The sequence below is a fragment of the Neopelma chrysocephalum genome, unplaced genomic scaffold, assembly GCF_003984885.1.
Source record: "Neopelma chrysocephalum unplaced genomic scaffold, ASM398488v2 Primary Assembly neopelma1_147, whole genome shotgun sequence".
In the NCBI taxonomy this organism is placed as follows: Eukaryota; Metazoa; Chordata; class Aves; order Passeriformes; family Pipridae; genus Neopelma; species Neopelma chrysocephalum.
In genome coordinates, this window is record NW_020897809.1 from 12,943,435 (window position 1) to 12,963,283 (window position 19,849).

Here is a 19,849-nt window from a genome sequence, read left to right on the forward strand (position 1 = left end):
TGGGAATCTGGCACACAGTTTAGGAAATGCAAACACATGGATTAATAACCTGAATTATGCAAATATGAACCTGAAATTCGCAATTTGTTTTAAAAAGCTGAAAGGACTCCTGTTAATTGGTTTATCCACGTCTAGGCATTACTCAAATGCTTCTGGTTTAGTTAGCAGCTTCTTGCAGGTCAGGAAAAAAAAGCCTGCAAAGGCTTTAAGAGCTAAAGCACCAGAGTTCTGCTCCCTCCTTTATATGGAGAAGGTTTATTGTTTCCAGAACCAGAAACAGGCTGTTTTGGGTTAGACCATGTCCTTCAGCTCAGAAGGATGCAGCACATGGCTGAGCTGTGCTTGGCAAGTGGCTGGAGAACAGAAAGGGGAAAGAGCTCTGCATCGAGGGTCAAGGACTAAGTTCTTTAACCATCTTTTACCATCATGTAACACCAAGGGTGGGATTGCTGCCCCTTAATATATTTATCCTTGTTATATCTCACAGCACACATAACACAACTGTTACTTTAAAAGTGAGAGGGAGAAAACTTGTACTGACTGCTGTGCAGAGGGAAATACCCTTCTAGTAGAAAGGCCTGACCCCACCAGAGTTTTCATTCCATAGATGTTCCCTGTAAAGTGCAGCTGAAATTGTAACACAACAGAAGGGGCAATAAAAACAACAGGTCACCTTTGGAGTCACAGAGATACCCAATACCTCGTTTGAGCTTTACTCTGGCATAGTTGCACCAAGTCCGAGAAAATCAGCCTTTCAGCTCACAGCCTTTCCAAAATAACTGCTGGAAAATATAAAATAGAGGAAAATTGGCGAAATCCGCAGTGCTTTGTTCCTCCTTACAAGCCTCTTCAGAATAGCAAAGAGGCTTGAGTGGCACAGTCCGACAGAAATCCCCACTGCTCGCAAGTATTCAGGATGCTTTGCCACTGCAAAGCAGCCCAGCTCGAGCTGCCTGACCTCAGGTGAAAGTGTGCTGTGATCTTCTGATCTGCAGGGCTGGCACCCGCTTCAAAGCAACCGCTTGCATGATGGTTATCACATTTTTCAAAGGGAAAAAGAGATGCTGAAGGAGTTCTACTAGACCTCGAGAAGGGGCAAGGAGTCCCAGGGCCATAAACTGTGAGAGTGAGACAAGGAAAATCCAATACCTTGGATGAAAAGTATTTATATAGGAGAGATCTTTATTCTGAATGTGCTTCCAAAATCCAGGAAAAAATAGGATGCTCGAGGCTCTCCTCGGGAGACTGCAATGAGGCTTAGCACTCCAAGGTACCTTGTTGAATCATATTCATATTGATAGTGAGTTTAAAACAATAAAAGATTGGTCTTAGGGTGTTATTAAAGATTAACATTCCAAACAAAAAACAATTTTTGTATCCACAAATTCAAGCTTAGTTCTAGATTGAGCTTATTTTTTCAATGGCCAACACAGGTGGCAATAAACATAATAATTTTAAGATTTCATAAGAAACTTTATTTTGCTTGAACCTGAGAATTAACTGCTTTTCATCAAATATTTTTCCATCAAACGTACATACAAAATATGTACATTTTTTTTGTAACACTTGAGGAGTACTGGCCAAATTCTGCTTTTTTCACTCACAGCCCCCTCCTTAATTGGGCAGCTTTGCCTGAGAGAGGACAGCAGGTGCTGGCCTTCAATTAATAGAAAATTGGCATGGGGAGATCAGGAGCTGCTCACACGTACCAGCAACCAGTTGCCAGTTCATATCTAATCCAGAGCAGCCACATCTGGAAAGCAATACCAGGTAACACCTGCACCTGAGCTGTAGGACCAGGAGAACTGGTAGATTTAATCTAGTTCTTAGGGGTCTCTGTAAAGTCAGTGTGAAACTTTTTATGCAGTTAGAATAATATCCCAGAATTACCAGAGCTGGAGCAGCCCTCTAGGCAGCTGAGGAAAAGGGCCATGGAATAAGTGGCATGAACCCAGACAATCTCTGCACCCTGGCAAGGCAGAGGGCTCTTCAGTGTTGGACTAAAATCTATCACCAAGGCTCTTGTTTCATTTTGCCTGTGTTTTTCTTCAATAATTAGGAGCTTTTTAGCTATTAGAGTACATCAAACCTGTACCTTCCACAAGCACCGAAGTCACTCAGACAAATATATCAAACATCAATATGAAACTAGAAGGGGGGGGAACAAATCTGCTACAGCATCATCTAAAACATAAGACACTAAGTAATAGCATTAAAAAAAATCTACTTCACACAGATGAAAATCATTACAGTTCTCTAGAGACCCTCTCTCTCTCTGCAGCAACCCGTGTCATTTCCTAGCTGGTAAAAATGTGCCACAGGATATCAAAAGACTGTAACGTTCTTCTAATTTTAATATTCCTCTAATCCAATAATGGCTTGTTTACTGCTTTCTAATTTAAAGGTAATTCATTAGATGTATCCTGTCACGTCTTATTGGCAACGAAGGCGTAAGGATCACACACAACTCTGAGGCATGTCAGTCATGTTGCTAACATTCTGTGTGGGTCCCTCAATGTAGAGGGCTCGATGCCATGGCACTGATAGGAGAACATGTGTGTGTACCTACATACAAATCACAACCAAAAATATTAAAAGACTTGAGGGATGAAGTCTGTACGCAACAAATTTACTCTCAGCATTAATAATTCTAGCAAACGGGAAATATTTAAGGTAATATAAGTGATGTGTCTGCAAATATTTGTGATAGTGACACAAAGGGTCTTGCACAGCCTGTGGGGAAGCCCCTGGCTGACCTGCAGGGGACTTGGATGAGTCTGCTGCAAATGACGACAGTTAAGGAAACATTAGGCAGAAGAGGCAGCCTGAACTCCGAAATGCACATTTCAGGAGCCAGACCACGCCAGGCAACATCTGTTGCAATTCTGCAAAAGCCACCCAAGACAGCTGAGTTTCTGAGCAACCCTAGAGCAAAGGAACAGGAACTGAGGCCAAGGGCTTCAGACCTGCTAGACCTTGGCAGCACGGAGGCATTGAGGTCCCGGGGTGAAGAGCAGCAGGAGCCACAGCGGGGAACACGCGCTCTCCTGCCTCACCAGCCACGGCAGCATCCACCTGGCTGCACGGTTTCCCTCCTCACTCCCCTGGCACGGGGCCTGTGCCAACCTCCACGTGAGCATCCTCTACTCCAAGCAATAAGGCAAAGGAGGCAACTTACTACAGGTGAAACCACTGTGTGCTCAAACATGCTGTTCAGGTAGTTCTCCTGCCACAAGGGCTGAGAACTCTGGCTGTTTATACTCTGTCAGAAACCAGCTCAGTCACATTACCTCTCTCTGTGCCAGGGAACTAATATGGCCATATTCAACAGTCTCTTCCCAAGGAGTGAAACCTTTAACCAACCAGACTAACTACAGACATGAGGCTGTTTAATGAACGGTGACTGTCTCAGTAGAGGACTAAAGACCAGGAAATACAATCACACTATGCTAGGAAACCACCAAACTTGCATTATTCCTTAGGAGCACGGCAGGATCACCACATCAGTTTGGAAGACAGTTTGGGTCAGTACGTGTCCAAACCCATGCCCTCATTGGCTGTCGGTGATGTCATGCCCGTGCATTAATCCCCGGTGACTGCAGGTTTAACATCACACGTATCACCACATCATCTACTAACGACAATGACCGCGCGTCTTGGAGGAAATTACGCGAGCAGAGAACAAAGCAACTTGTTGAAACAGGGAAAGTCGCGTCTCTTAAGTGCTTATTTCAAGCTTTTCTTTTGTCAAAGTGAAGTTGCTGGGGTCAGGATATAACACATGCCTCGCTGAAAGGAGAGGGTATTGTTGGAGCCCTCTTTAAAAGAAAGTAAATCCTCGAGATCTCCCACTCAGAAAGATGAAATTGCCAGTGGTGAGAAACCAACTGATCTGGGAAATGAAAGTATTTCAGGAGCCATAAAATCGGTAGCTGAAACTATAAACATTTTTATAAAGGGGAAAAAAAAAAGAGTGGTATTTGCAGAGCAAGCTTGTCCCTTTTCTAGCGACACCTCCATCACTAAAATAACGGTGGCAATAAATGAAATGAGTGCAGACACACTAGTAGAGAGGTATATTTAACTCTAACATCAGTACTTGGAGTGTTTCGGACTGACACTCACACAGCCACTCTCCCAGCGCCGGAGCCTGCCCAGCCCGCGGGGTTCTCTCCACACCTACCGAGAAGAGCAAACACCCCCGACACCTGCGGCACGGGGGGTGCCCGGAGCCGGGGATCCCGCTGCCCCCGGCCGGGCAGCCCGCCAGCCCCGCATGGCTTCTTTGGGAACAGATAAGCCACTGTTAACCCACCGCACTGCCGGTAATTGCGCTCCGAAACACAAGTTACATGGCAGATGAAGCGATGCTTCTCCCGGCTGCCTCCCCCCCGGCGCGGATCACACACACCCCGCCCGGGACGCGCAGAATAGACCACCAGCCCCGGCAGCAGTGGGGACACAGCCCAGCCCCTCCCGGACGGGAGCCCCAGCTCCGGCCCGGCCCCCCATCGAGCCCCAGCCCGGGCAGCTGGAGGGGATCCCCGGCCCCAGCCCCGCATCTCCCGGCCCCCGGCTCCGCTCCCCGGTACCGCTCACCTGGCCGCCGTCTCGTCCGAGCTGCGGAGGCAGGAGCGAGGTGCGGGGAAGGGGGAATCACCCACGAGGGAGCGGGGAGCGCACCCGGCGTTCAGGCTACCAGGAGGATTCTCCGCACAGACTCCCGCACGTAGCGGCGCATCGCCCAAAGTGGCTTTGGAACTCCCCTCCCACTCCTCCTCCTCCTCACAGACGGGGTTGGAAGCGCGGTGTCACGGCTTCGCTGCCTCTCCCACCTCCGCTCCCCCCGTACCTGACCCCACCGCGCACGGCGAGCGCAGAGCCAGCGCTGCTCGGGCGAGGTGCCCTCTCCTCCCTCCCTCTCTTCCTCCTTCCTTCAGTCCCTCCCTCCCTCCCTTCCTCGGCTCCGGGCAGCGGGATGCTGCCGGGGAAGATCGCGCTGCCTTCCAGAGGCAGAGCCTTCCCTCAGCCCGGGTTTTTAGCCGCCTGACGGAGCCCTGACCTTATTTCAGCATCCGAGTGGTCGCTGCTCAGCCGAGGGAAGAGACAGGAGATGTTTTCTAGCTCGCAGCCGGACTGGAGTTCGCAGCATCTTTGGGAGACAGCCGCAACTTGAGAAGGGTGCGGGGGGTCAGGGCCACAACCTCCCCCCGCCTCTTACCGCATGTCTGATCGCTGCTGTCCCTACCCCACAGTCCTGCGGGTTATCAATAAATCATCGCCTTCACAAATTTAGTTTAAATGGGAAAAATGAAAGATGGTGTTTCCCTGGCTACAAAGCCGGGGTCACTTCAACAGCTTTTCCAGCAGCCACTGGGAAACGGATTCTGGTTCTTGCTCTGCGGCTGACTCTGTGCAACCTTTATCACCTCACTTCACACCCTCACTTTCTCCTGTAGCTCTGGTGCTTGCCTAAACAGTGATGCCCAAATACGTGCTTCTGTGGGAGTCGTGAATTTAAATATGTATAGAGTCCGATTTCTGTGAGAGAGGGCAGTGTCTCACCGTAAGTGACCGTAGGGCTCAGTGCAACAGTAGGTTCATCTCGGCTATATTACCTAAGTCCTGGTGTGATACAAATCATCATCCTCCTGGACAAACATTCCTTAAATTGGAAGAACCACTGAAAAAAATACCTTGTGGAACAGGGCAGGCTACTTTCATCACAGGAAATCACTCGTTGGCTGCTGCTGTGGAATTGGGTATTGCCTTTCGAGTTGTCTTTGTGCAACTTCTCTAGTGCACATGTGAAAAACAGTGCAAAAAAAAAACAGTAAAAATCTCAGCAGCTTTCACACCACCATTCATTGTAAATTAATAATACAGGAGCAGACTCTCACATCCTGGATAAATTCATTTAGCCTGAAAGAAAGGGTCCATATCCCCTTAGCTCTCCCTCATCTCATGTTAGCACAACTCAGCTATGCTCTTTTAATCAACAAGAGTTATGATACAGTCAAATATCCATCTCGTTCCTTATATGAGGAGCTGTCACCTTCTTGCCTACTGCTCCTGGCATTTAACACCCCTCCAGACCTCTAGTGAGCCTAGAAAAGGGGACACAGAAAAGGCAGAGAGAGGAGGGAACTCCAAGGTTGCATAAAGAAATGCGAGAAGTAGATCTGGGGGAAAGGGAGAGAACTGGATGTACTGATGGGAAAGAGAATGATTTAGAGGACAGAAGACACAAATCAGCAGGAAAAAGGTCTGGTCTTTCTGCCTGAAGTACAATTTGATGAAAGTAGATGGCCAGGACATCAGACAGGGATTACATAGGATCAGCACCCCCTGGTACGTGGAGATGGAGCAGTTTACCAGCTGTGGGTCCTCTTATTAGTGGGCTGCTGAGCCACAGGGGACAGGAGTTCACAGCTCTCCCTGGCTTGGTGCTGTCCTGTGCTCACATTTCCTTCCACAACAGCCATCCCTTAGTCTCAGTTTTCCCATCCAGACAATGGAGGCAGCCACATTTCTTGTGCAGCGTTGCTGTCAAAATGAATTAAGAGGTCCAAAGAGTACTTTGAAATGCAGATATTATGCTCACTGGTTTTAATGCCTCCAAAGCGGTCTCCAGATATCTCTAAATCCTCAGGATATCCCTGATCAATTCGTGTTTTACTGATGAGGAAGCCAAGCAGAGGGACGGATGCTTTAGTCCATCTCTTTTATGTCGGGTTCTGAGGGTCCCCCTGACCTTGCCATGGCTCAGGTTCCCAGTTGTTGGCCCACAGAGTCCAAGCCCCACCCAAAGCCACGTTTTGCTGATGACACAAAACAAGCACCACAGATGCAGAGCCTTCACACCTGGTTACTTACCCCTTATAAAGCTATTTCCTTTGAGAGGTCAATGCCCAGGCTTGAGCTCCCATCCCCTCCACCTGGTGTGACACACATATTTATGGCATCCACTGTGCCCTGTAGGGCCCCCCTCCCAGAAAGCTTGGGCACTGTGGGGCTGACCTGTATTTTCCTTGCCTTTGCAGGTGTACTGGGAAGGAGCAGGACACGGGAGCTTCTAGTCCCCAGGCCTGTGATCAAATTATCTCTCCCTCTGTCACACATCCTAATCATCACAGCTGGCGGTCATGCCAACAATATTAACGCTGCTGAGTAGCTTTCAGTTTTGCAATTAGCAGGGTTTTCTGCTTCCCTCAAATAAAAAATAGGCTTGTACTTCTTAACACTGCATGAACGATACAGATACATTCAAGGCCCGTGTTAGTGCCTTGTTGAGATGAACCGACATTAGAAGTGCTGGAAAGATTTTAAATCTTTTGGAGATTAAAACGGTTACAAAGCTTATTATTTCTAAACATGTTTATCCTGCCTCTCTTTTTTGTTTGCAAAATTAGGCAAAGCACAGTTTAAATAAACAACTATTGTACTATTAAACATTGATTAAAGAAAAGGGTTCCATTTAAATTATTAAGTGGTAAGATAAAAAGCATCCCTTCTCTTTTGTACGCTACTTTATTCAGAAGTCAAACTTCTGTAGTCTCACTGAATGCTAATGAGCAGCATAATAATGCACAAGGGCAAGAGGGGGCTGAGTAATTAAAAACAGAGGCCAGAAATCAAAGGGCTTGAAATACACTTACCAAAATAATTCAATTATACATTAGAAACCTGGGATAATCAAGACACATCCCACAGTTTCATTCATCATTATGCCCCAATTTAATATCTCTACTGGTTTGCTGAACACAGGAAGCAGCAATTGGGACTTTCATGTGCGAGGCCTCAGATGAAGAGACAAAGGCAACGTGCACTCAGGTCCCATCCTCATCACTCTGCACCTTGAAAATGGCTTCACTTGACTGAGTATATTCTCAATTGTCTGAGTTAGGGAAATATTTTTGGTCATCAGCTATTTCTGTACTTGTTGAATATTCCTTTTTTCTGTAGGTTTGCAATTAATTAATACAAATCTCCACACCCACCATTTTATCTTCCCTATAAGTCCACCTCCCACCTCTCTCCTTGGCTTCACCTTTTCTTGTGGCTTCAGGCTTTCCTGGTTGTCCACAAAAACCTCTGCCAAGCAAAGCAGTGGGCAGGTTTGTTCAGCAAACCATGTATTTAGCTGGGATGGCATCGTGGGACTCTGAGGTTTCCACGCAACACAAGCTGGGTCAAAAAATCCTGATGTAGCTTTGCAATGTCACCATTTTTATGAGCCAAGGAGTCCCAGAACAGCTTCTAGTCTCCAGGACAGCAAAGGGGACTGTAACATTTTTAGGAAATTCCAGTGGCATGTTATAAAACAAGGAAAAAAGAAACAGTTTGATCTTGTTCAGTGACTTTGGAGAGCGACAGAGGATTTATGTTATTTTGCCTTGATGCAATAAGCAATGATCAAACTTAGTCCCATTGCACTGGCAACAGCTTAATGGGGGGACCTGTAAGTAATGCATTGTCAGGAACCATGGGAAAACCAGAAAAACTGAACGAGAGGTTCCAGCTGACAAAGGAGAGTACTGTGTTCAAAAAGTTTGCAGATGCACAAATTGTTACCTCAGTTCTGGTACATAATTAAGGCAAAAACAGGTGAAAAATGTTGGAGACAACCCATTTCAGGAAAACAAAAAAACAAAAATCAGAAATTTCAGCAGACCCAACACTCAATTGCAATCAGCTTCCTGAGGAATGAGTCTCATTGTCTTATTATAATTTTTAAAGATTTAAGCACGGAGACTACTAGTTGTCTCTAATGAGCAATGAAGTCAAACTAAACACTGCTGTGCTCCACAAGGTGAGAGGGGACCATAGGCCAGCACAGGTCACAATATTAAACGGTGACAAAGGGAAACAAGAATCTCAGGTCAGGTTTTCCAAAACTAGGGGTCTTAATTAAAACAAAGGTTATGACTCCAGCAGTTGGGGGCTCTTTAGCACAGTCCCAGCTATTACTGAGCTTTGCTGCATCTTCCACTCAGAACAAAACAAAGGGCTGCATGGGAAGAGCGAGGGAGCTTCAGCCAGTGCCTGACAGCAGCTAATGTGGATATCTCCAACTTTCCCTGGGCCTATCAACCACATTTTCCTCCATCAGAAATAAAACTCTTTTTGAGATGATTTGGCTTCCCCCACAAAAAAAAATACACATTCCCTTGTTAAAAGGGGGATCATTAAAACAAACAAATCAACCCGTAATATGAGTGGAGCAGTGTTTGCCAAAGGAGGAGAGGGAAATGTGCAAGTTAAGACAGATATAATTTCAACATACAGTGAGTTAGAGAGCTCATTTTTACCCATTTTTCCCATTTTCCCAATGATGAATTCATTTTTAGAAGAGAAGACAATAACCTGCACATTTCTTGATTTTGCAGAGGGAGTGACTGAGAGGGGGGAGCTGTACATGGGGGCAGAGCCTGAGCTATGCCGGAGACCCACTGCTCAATATTCATTTCTCAAGTTTGTGGTTGAAATACTCTAATAGATATCTTAGTGACATCCTCTTCCGAGAAACAGTCTAGGGCAGTAATTCTGACAGGACAAGTCAGCTGTAATGAATCTCTTTCCTCAGCGCAGATGGGGCCTCGCTTTACTCACATGCATGGCTCCTTCCACTTCCTAAGACTACGTGGAGACAAGAGAAAGTAGCTCTGGCCTCTTATCTTACCTGCCTTAAACAATATAGTGGAAATCAATACATGAACTTCATTTTCTTTAAATATGCAATTACATGGAATAGATTACAGAAGTGACAAAACCCAGAACAACTCCACAAACACAGAGCTGGGCTCTGATTTCTATCAATACGAGATGAAAGTTGTGTAGTTGCTCATTTACAGCTCAAAGCTGCGTTATTTTCCCTAACTCAGGCTATATTGGTAGTCATCTGAACCCTGTAAAGCAGATATATCAAGCCATCTTGGTATTCCTTCCCCAGTAAATAACGATTTACAAAGGAGGGGAGGAAATCTCCCTTCCCCTCCCTCTTTCAATTCATTAAGTTCAACTGTGATAACCAGTGAGGCATACAGGAAAGGGTTAGGTATCTCGGCCTCTGAATATTTAATTCAGGACTAAATGTAATGCACAGCATCCTCACTCCCTCGGGAGTTCAGCAGCCAATATGCCAATGAATATATCCTGACAATAGTGATTTTTTCTGCACTTTGGAGGCATGAGTGACATTTGCTCACCACATATGTTGCATCGGATGCTGAGGTCTACACTTGTGAGAAATTAATCAGAATCCATCTGTTTCCTTCTCATCCTGGACAATTTCATTACAACTTAACCAAAGATTATAGGATTCCCATGTCTGTGTCCCCAGCCCCCAGCCCAGTCTTGGTGTTTCCACACTGAACGATTAAAGCTGCTTAGTTTAAGTAAGGTCAGAATCAATCTTCCTTCCTGCAGGGAAAAGCATAATGCTCATGAGCAGGGTCCAAAATCTGCTCTAAATTACATGTAGGTAAATCCAGAATATCCCTACTGAACCATGGGGGTTTAGATTTATCATGGAGAAGGATGTGGACCTTGATCTTTCAATGCATGTTTCTGGTGGCTGGTTTTGATCGACTTCAGGCTCAAAATGACATAAAGTCAGTCACTGCAGGTCCTCTGTTGTGTTTTCATTTACCTGCCCAGGTGGTGAGCAGAGGGATGGCTCAGCCCTTCTGTGGGGCTGGGAGATACTGTACCCCTGTTGAGAAAAGTGCTCTGTCTTAAAATACTCCCTGTACTTACATAGACAAGTTCTTTGCTTACTTCTTATTTACCAGTACTTCCCTAATTCTGTGTAATAGCAAGGGAGAACTGGTTTATAATGCCAAATTTTGCACAATGATGGATGAATATCTTAAAAAGTGGGTTTTTCTGAGAGTTCTTTGGATAAGGCACAAATGGCACAGAAAACTTCAAAAGCATAGGCATCCATGGGAATCTGTTTCCCGATTGCTTGGTGACAGTTGTAGCCAAGCCTGTAAAAGTGAGGTTTCTTGAACGACAGAAAAGCCAAAAACATGAACCCAAAAGTGAGGTTTTCGTTACAGAAACCATGGACAGAGAGATATGGCCTGGGATATCTGGGAAAGCCCAGTAAAGAGGGAAATGGACTCCAGTGATAAGGAGCAGCTGTAGCACCCAGGGGTCTACGTGTCAGGGAGGCAAAACCTGATACAGGGGATCCAGACTGAACACAGCCCAAAAACTTTCTGCCACTTACCTGTGAGTGCTTTGGCTGCTTGGCCTGTGTACTTTGAGGGTACTTGGAGACACAAGGTTTTCCACCAGCTTCAGCAGCTCATCCTTGGAACACCTCTTCCAGTCGTGGCTGGTTCCCACGGTGCCACTCGAGGTCCAGATCCTGTGCTGAGAGGTGGCAGAGAGCAGGTGCTGGTCCCTCTGAGCACTGAGCTGCTGGGCAGGAGCAGCAGGACCCCAACAGGGTTAATGTGGTTGCCCTAAACCAGGCAAACACCCCCCAGCACTGCAGCTTCACGGGGACCAACCCCAAAACCTGAGCGTGCTGGCAGCGGGAGAGGAAGGAGACAAAGCAGGCAAAGCTGTGCAGGGCCGGCCAGAAAAAGCAGCTTTGAAAAATAGCTTGTGGCAATGAGACCTCGAGCAAAGAAATTCATCCAGCTGTGGGGAGGTGGAAGCTGAAGGCAGATGAGATGTGCAAAGCAAAACACCACTCAGCAGCCTGAGATAGGAACCACACGAAGCTCCCTGACCCCGCTCGGAGCCGCGCTGCCTTCCCCACTTCTCACAGCCATTATTCCAGCTGACTTGCAGATACCCGAAAGTTATTTTTGAAAGGAAGGTGCATTCAGATCGGGCTGTCACAGCCTGTCTTTTCAATCAGGAGCTATTTGATCAGATGCTTTTTTTGCTGTAACACAATCACATGATACCAGGGCTTTAAACAGGACCTATATTCCAGCTCCAGTGCTGGATACTTCCTTGCCAGAAAGATATCAACACATTGGGAGATAGCTATAAAAGAAAAGAGAGATCTTGCATAAATTAACTTACGCTATTTATAGACATGGATAGCAGTCTATCCATGGGACCATCTGCTAATCTATGTCCCATGGCAATTAAAGTCAACATTTCACCGTATCTTCTCCATCAAGGGCTGAGATTATGCACTGAACTCTTTTTTTGTGCAACACCAACCTTACATCTGTGCTGTTTAGCATCTCTTTCCAACTTTCCATACCACTTCCCATATCCACTCTGTGAGTGCCTGCTACAAGAAAGGAAAAACTCAAATGGATTATTTGTAGTAATATGTAGTAAAAGGACCAGTAGGTGACAAAGGCTCTATTTAATTTGTTGGTTCTCAAGAACTTCTCTGTTTCAATAAAAAGAAAACAGACATTATGCACTAAATTAATGAATTTATATATTTGATACAAAGTGATCTTTGTTTAGTCTTTTCAGTGCTCCTTGTTATAAATAAACCACATAGATTTTCAGAAGTGACTTATGATTTTAGACACTATGTTTTTAATCATCCAACCCAAGATGCTTCCAAAAATTATCAAAAACCTGTGAGAAGACCTCTCACAATCTCATTTTCGTCAAGGAAAGATGGAAACCTAAAAAAAATGGCATCCAAACATTTTGCTTTAGAAAACACATAAAGACAAAACCCAACTGTGCTTAATGTATAGTTTGTCCATATTATAGATATAGAGAGTTTTCTGAAGTAACTTAAAAGCTTGAGTCCTACTGCCTTGTTCTGCATCTTTTTATACACAACACATTTTTATTACTCCATGTAATTTTAATAATTTATACTGGCACCATCACTTTAGCAATTGCATTCACTACATTTAGCAACAGGAGTTACTACAAAAGCAAGACAGAAAATACAGAAGATTCGATTAGCAGGAAGATTTGCAGAAAGACAACCTTACAGCAGGACTGGAGGGCTCTTGCTCAGGCAAAAGATATTATTTTACAGAAATAATTACAGAAATACACGTTTCATGGACACTAATACATTTGGTTAATTAAAAAAAAAAAAAAGGTTTTCTTGGCTAGTGAGTTGACCAGTTACACAAATAAGAACTCAAACAATTCTTCACCTCTGTCATAGCTGATATTACAAAAAGCTTCTTTTCTTCCAGCTGTGTTGGGACGTGTGTGTGAGAGAAAGAAATGGAGACGTTAAGCAGTGATACAACCAAACATTATCCCATTGTTGGTCTGAAACTTACTGCAGCCACAAGACAATTAGAAGTTATGTGAGCACAGAGCTTTCCACAATTTATGCTGCCTGAGCTGCTCTGTGTGGGAATGATCACCTCCCAGATCTCCCACTCCCCTCCCTCTGGTTTTCCTTTCCATTACAGGATACAAAAACTCTGAGAATGAAGAGGCTTCACGTCCATGACTGTCTTCCCACAGGTCCAAACTCTCTGCTCAAAACCTAAAGGTTGTTATTCAATGTCCTAGAGGAGAAAAATGGTGTAATGCCTTCCCTCAGCATCTAAAAAGACATAACAGACCATTACTGACTACGGATATAAGATACACAGAGTGTACCAGGGCATAGATGTAAGTATTTGTGGAGAGGTTTTAAAGCCATTGTTGTCCATTTTTGCACATTAAAACCCACAAAGAGTTTTATTTAGAGCACTAAATCCTTTCATTTCTCTCTGGCTGGATTTTTAACTATTAAAATATTCATCATGCACTCCAAGAATCTTGATGCCAAGTATTTATTTTATTTTTTATAACCTTTTAAATAGTTTCTTTAAAATACCTTCAGGTGTACACATTGCTCTTTAAAAAACACTGACAGTAAGAGTTTATTGTAAAACAGCGAGAAATGAGGCATCAGGCACTGCTGAGACCTCAGTACAACAAAGGGGTGGATTCCACGAAATTCAGTGCTAAGGGAGAAAGAAGGGGCATTTTTTCAAAGTTGAAAGTTTCCAATGTGAAAATTCTTCAGGTTTCACATAAGAAGATGTAACTTTCTGTTGCCAAATAGCAGGAGGGGTGGGAGGAAGGCTTCTACAAAAGGGATATTTATGTCAAAATGTCCCATTTGGATTTCCTTTCAGGTGTGCAATATTTTTTGTAAGGCGGGTGGCTGGCACTGAAAAATATCACTATTTTCTGTTTGAAAATTTCCCCCTCTTTTGCCTGACAGGAAACCCCTGGGCCCGAAATGATGCTCTCCCAGCTTGCAGGCAGGGGGCTGACCAGGCAGTGGTGCTGCTGCTCTCCCTGCAATACCAGATCCGTGCCTCCCACTTCCCGACACAGCCAAATGGGGAGCTGCTCCCACCTCCTGCTCCAGGCAGCCTGGGGTGGTCGGTGCGGAGCAGCCCAGGCTGTGTTTGTCAGAGACAATGACAGAGCTGCCCTTCCCGAGGTGAATATTGACTCTTGTTGCCCAGAAGAGCTGTGGCTGCCCCATCCCTGGAAGTGTTCAAGGCCAGGCTGGAGGGGGCTCTGAGCAACCTGGTCTAGTGGAAGGTGACCCTGCCCATGGCAGGGTGGGTTGGAACAAGATGGAACAACCCAAACCATTCAGTGATACTACAGTTCATTCTCTGATTCTATGACTGTCATGCAGTGATGCACAGGGTGTGCCCCTGCAGCCTGATGGCCCTGCACACTTGGCACAGGGGCAGGAGGGGTCAGCAAAGGGATCCTATCCACAGGGATGGGATCTCCTACCCACAGGGATGGGATGAAGGGCACAGATGCTGCAGCACCATCAGTGGTAGCAGCTGGGCCTGTAGCTCACAAGCTCATCCCAGCACTGGTTTCCTGGCCAAAAGATCAGCAGCACCACAGAGGCTCAGCCCACCTTGTCCTATAGCTTTTGGGATGGTGGCAAATCAGGCATATTCTGCCTGGGAAGATGCCTTGGATGGAGCTCTGACAGAGACCACAGCCAGGGCTGGCTCAGACGCCTTCACACCCCGTGACGTGCTGCTCCTCACCCTGCAGCCTCCTCAGCTAGAGATGCTGAATGTGATCAAATGCAATTTGGCAGCTGTGAAGCTCAGTTACAAACTGCCTGGGAAGAGATTACCTTCGGCTTCCAGAACATTTCTTTTAATCTGAAGAGAAGCAGACACCTCCCCTCTCCTCCCCATGAAGCCTCTGCTTTATGCATGGAGTCAACCTCATTCTCAACACCACATTTTGAACCATTATGTTCCCCTCTATATTCCCACATGGGATTTAACTTCTTCCATGTGGGAAAAAAAAAATATTTTAACTGTCCTTCCTTCTGTTTCTTCTCACAGAGGAAGGAGTCAAAGGGTGAGATGCAAACCTGAAAAATTATACCACACTTTTACCGACTGCTTCAGTGTCTCCTCCAACACCACTGTGTCCACCAGGGCTCCTCAGAGGACATGGGTATGTAGCATCTTCAGGTGATTTCTCACAGAATTTGTGCCATTGCTTCTCTGTCCAAAGGGCTTTCATTCTGCATCTATATAAATATAGAAAGCAGAAGATAATGTTTACCACCTGTATTCTCCAAGGAGCAAGGGATGTGCTCGTACATAGTTATTCCACCTGTCTTGTTTTCTCTCCCAGACACCAAGATTAATGAAAAAAGGCAAGTAAGACTGCATTTGTAGACACTGACTACATGATTACTGAACACAGAGCTTAACACTGAACGTCTGGGTCATTTAAAAGGTGACATGCATTTGTGAGGAAACACATTTAGTTTATTTATGGACAAGAGAGGGACACAGTGGATCCACTACATCATAGGCTTCCCAACCAAAACGCTCCAGTCAAGGCAGAGTAAGTGAAGACATTCCACAACTGGGGAGGAAGCTTATTCTTTTTCAACAAATTGCTGGTTCTCTGGCATATTAGCTATCATTAATGGATTAAATATCTTTTACTCCAACATGACCTGCTATTTCCACAAACAAGTCTCTTACCTTTACCACATTTATTTCCCACAAACTCTTTGATTTTCATTTAATGTCTCCCTAAAAGGCTAAGGACCCAGGCACTCCACTCAGTTGCACTGACATTATCTTTTAATTAGCAGAGGTCACTTAATGCTTTTAGTACAATCAACAGTTGCTTTCTTTCCTTGATCAACTACAAGAGCACCACAGTTAATGCAGACTGATTAAAACCTGAAAATCCTTTAGCGTAGAAGTATCTCAGGGCAAGTATAATCAAGCTATGGCACATAGATCATTTTCCTTGACAGCTTTGATTGCAGCACCAGGAAGAACAATCCAGCACCTGTGGGTAAATGGCTTCTCTTACACTGTGGGTCTCACCAGAGACCTGCAAAAAGTGAAAATAATCCCCAGGACCACCTCCAGCTGCATGTGTTTGACATTGAGTGTTTCCAAAACCTTGCCTCAGAAGAGGGAAAACTAAAATTAGGTCTCACATGCGATTGATAAGTGATAAGTAAAGTTCACACTGGAGAGATTTACACAGCTCCCTGCTCGGCATTGCAGCTGAAAGCACATACAAAAATTTGGGACCAATCATTTAAAGTCTTGCAAGTATAAATCAGTCTCCTCACACTCAGATGAAGCTGGGATCCTTCCCCAATTTCAGCAAAGACCTATTGGGTGTTTGATGGGGAGAGATTGTCTGAAGTGAAAGAGTTTTTTGGGGATAGGGACTATGTTCAGTTCAAGACAGTGGCAAGTCTTCTACTTCAGAGTCACCTGCCCTGTTAAGAGACAGATTTTAAAAGCTAGAGGCAAACAGACGGGGCTACTGTCTCCAATGCCTAATAGTATTGTTAATCCTTATCCTTTTGACCCATGCACAAAGAAAATTATTCCAGAAAAACAATGGTAACCACTCCTTTATAATCCCTGTATTATATCTGCTACAGAGGTTGCAGAGTCAGTAAAATGAGAAGAGCTCTTACCATGCCTGTTATAAATTAACAAAGGCTTTTAATCCTGGTAACTTTTCATTGCTAGACAAGGAGCATATGACAGAAAACATATCACAAACAACAAAACCAGGATGAACCAGACCAAAAAAAGAAAAAAAATAGAGCAAGCATGTCCTTTTAAAAAACAATTATATAGAGCTCCCTTGGAATGGCCATATACATCCCCAGCCCAGCAGCTTTCATCTCCTCCGCTGCATTTAGGTTATGAAAGGATTTAGTTTCCCAAGAAAAGAATTTGAGACACAAGGAAGGCAGGGCAATTTTAAATTAAACAGCATGACTATGGTAACATCTGCAATAGATTGGATGCCCTAAACACAGTGCAGGAGAGATCTGTTGCCTTATCTACGGTTTGGTAAATAATTTCTCCTGCCTCAAGGGTCATTACATCTTCAGCTCTTTCTGTCATTTGTGATTCCACTGAGAGGCTGAAGAATAAAGTCTACAGGTGCTTATGGTGCAAGTGAGCAGCTATAAATAACATCCCCGCGTTCGGCTGCGCGGGATATATAAACCTCATTCGTTTCCTGAAGTCCCTTCATTAGACACCAACTTTCAGCCCTACAGATCTCAGCATCTCCTGGCATCAAATTTGGCAGGTGGTCACTAAGCAGAAATATGAGCCATTAGGGGAAAGGTTTTCTTTCACCCCACATCCCCAAAGCTCCATAGTGCTCTCCTGAGAGAAATGGGATCTGGGATAGGGGGAAATCCTGCCAAGTGGCACATTCCCAAACTGGTGATTCAGCACAAAAACCTTCCTCTTCAGTCCTGGATTCTGAACCCGTTAGGTGGGGGATAACATCCCATGAGGAGGGAGCAGATCCCCAGTGTGGGGATGCACTCACATCTCTCCCCAGCTGCTGCCAGGTGTTTGAGCACGAGATTCCCTCAGAACCACCGTGAGCTGCCCTGGAAGCTGCAGCTACGGCTCCATTGCAGGCTGAGGCGTGTGAAAATAACCCCCTCAGTCTGTGGCTGGAGACTGTTTCTATTACTGGGGATGAGATTTAAGACTGGGGCTGGTGCAGCAGCATCTCCCTGCTGGTCTCTGGGGAGATGCGGGCTCAGCACTGCCTGTGGAAGGTACCAGCACAAAGAGGAGCTCAAGCACAAGGGCTGTGAGGGAAGCTCATTGTGTGGGTGCTGGTTTTTGGATAGTGTCAAAAATTCTCTTAATTAAAGAGAAGAGGGAAAATCAAAATTTCATGTACAAGGTATTAAAACTAAAAGAGCTGAGGAGAAGGTGAAGGGGCACTTAGATCAGGCAGGCAGAGCTAGACACGTAAGCGATGCACAGGGGACCTCATGGGACAAGGTTAGGACAGAAGTGACAGCTGGTCTGAAGAAATAGCATTTTAAGATCCAAAACCCTGTCAGGAAAACCCAACTGCGCGGCCGATGGAGAAGTTCAATAAAAAATGGGCAGGCAGGAAGAGGACACAAGGTACATAAATACATGCTTATTCAATAAAGCAAGAAATGGAACAGCAAAATTGAGCAAACAAGGCTGCCCGGTGGCAGGAGACAGCCTGATTTATTTGCCTTGCTGAAACACGGCAGCGTGGAAAACACAGCGGGGAAACTGTGTTGTCTCGGTAGGAATTATTCAGCAAAGGAGGGTTTAGGTCATGGCTGGAGCACCACAAAGAGCCTCTGGAAGCCAAGTTTCCACAGGAAGAAAAATCACACCGACGATGCATAATTGATGCAGATGTACCAGGAGCGTTGAACGCTCCGGGGACGGAGAGGAAAATTATTTAAAAGAAAAAGAAAAATCAACAAACGGTTAATAATAAAGCAGGAGTGACTTCTAATTACCTGTACACAACCGATTACAGCCCATGCCACAGTGACAAGCTGTTTCTTAGCAACTCGGAGGAGGCTTTTGGAAGGGCTCCTTCCAGGGAGGGAAGCTCCCATCTCCAGGGGAACAAAGTTCAGCAGTGAACTCTGCCTGGACCATCTGGTTTTAGGGGCTGTGGGGCATTGTAGTGAAGTATTTTATCTCCTATAGGAAGAGAGCACACACCAAAAAAAAAACCAAACCACAACCATTTGGGAACATGGACAGGAATCAAGCAGTCCTGTAAAGGAGGATATTCAGACCCTGGACTTGGCATGGGGGACACCCAGGGGTTTCTGAAAGAAGGGAGGTGCAGCATCTCCTGAGTCAGCAGCACAGGAGAAAGTGCAAATTCTCAGGGCCAGGTGGCTTCACCCAAAAGCTCTGCAAGGAGAGAGCAATTGAGCCTCTAGCACAGAGATCCCTTCCCATTCACATCAGGTGTCCCCCTTCTTTAAGAAATGCTCAAGACAAATCCATTTCCCTGTCATGACTTTTTTTAACTTGCTGAGGAAGTCGATTATTTTGAGAAGTCAGTAAGTTACACACACCTTGGTGAACAACGTATTTCTGTAGAGAAAACTGCACCTTTCCACATGCAAATCTGAAAAATAATAAGGGAAACTCACATATAAATCATATGATATTTGAAAATTTCTCAGGAAAAGGCGCTGGCAAGGGTTTGTTGATGAGCTGAAGTGTCCAGGAGAGAGGTTATATTTCCATGGCTCAAGAACTGGTTAAGATACAGGCGTAGGTGGTTAATTTTTAAGAGGATCAAAGAACTGCATCACCGTTGATGTTTAATAAATTAATGAGCTGGAAAAGCACACAAAGAATAAATGTCAAATACCAGAGAGAAGCTAAGAAAACTCCAGGGGCTCAGGAAATCTGCATGAGCAGACACACAGAAAAATAAACACACCCAGAGCACGACGCAGCCCTACTGCATAGACATGAGGATTTAAATTCACTGGAAATTGTTTCCAATAATAATTAATAGTGAAAAAGAACAAAATTAACTGGAGCTGCCTACAACAGCCCTGCCAGAACTTTTC

At 45.1% G+C, this 19,849-nt stretch overlaps 1 protein-coding gene and 1 long non-coding RNA gene across 7 annotated transcripts in view; both read right to left on the bottom strand.

Annotated features, from left to right (window-relative positions):
• The window catches only part of FAM19A4 (family with sequence similarity 19 member A4, C-C motif chemokine like), an 80,264-nt gene extending 66,632 nt beyond the window's left edge, over window positions 1-13,632 (bottom strand). For 2 of the 6 annotated variants that reach the window (XM_027700968.1, XM_027700974.1), the window contains exons 1-3: window positions 12,193-13,632; window positions 11,946-12,009; window positions 11,237-11,427 (exon numbers count right to left, since the gene is read on the bottom strand). The gene's annotated coding sequence lies outside the window, so the exon portion shown is untranslated. Of the gene's footprint in view, window positions 1-4,599; window positions 4,737-5,221; window positions 5,302-11,236; window positions 11,428-11,945; window positions 12,010-12,192 lie in introns of those variants that run through there. The other 4 variants (XM_027700969.1, XM_027700973.1, XM_027700972.1 and 1 more) reach the window with 4 other exon arrangements.
• A 1,481-nt stretch (window positions 13,633-15,113) lies between these two features.
• LOC113976118 lies at window positions 15,114-19,792 on the bottom strand. Its single transcript, XR_003537003.1, has 4 exons — window positions 19,717-19,792; window positions 19,421-19,610; window positions 18,767-18,956; window positions 15,114-15,484 (listed from the first exon to the last, which is right to left on the bottom strand). It is a non-coding gene; the product is annotated as an uncharacterized LOC113976118 (long non-coding RNA).
• Between the last annotated feature and the right edge of the window lie 57 nt (window positions 19,793-19,849).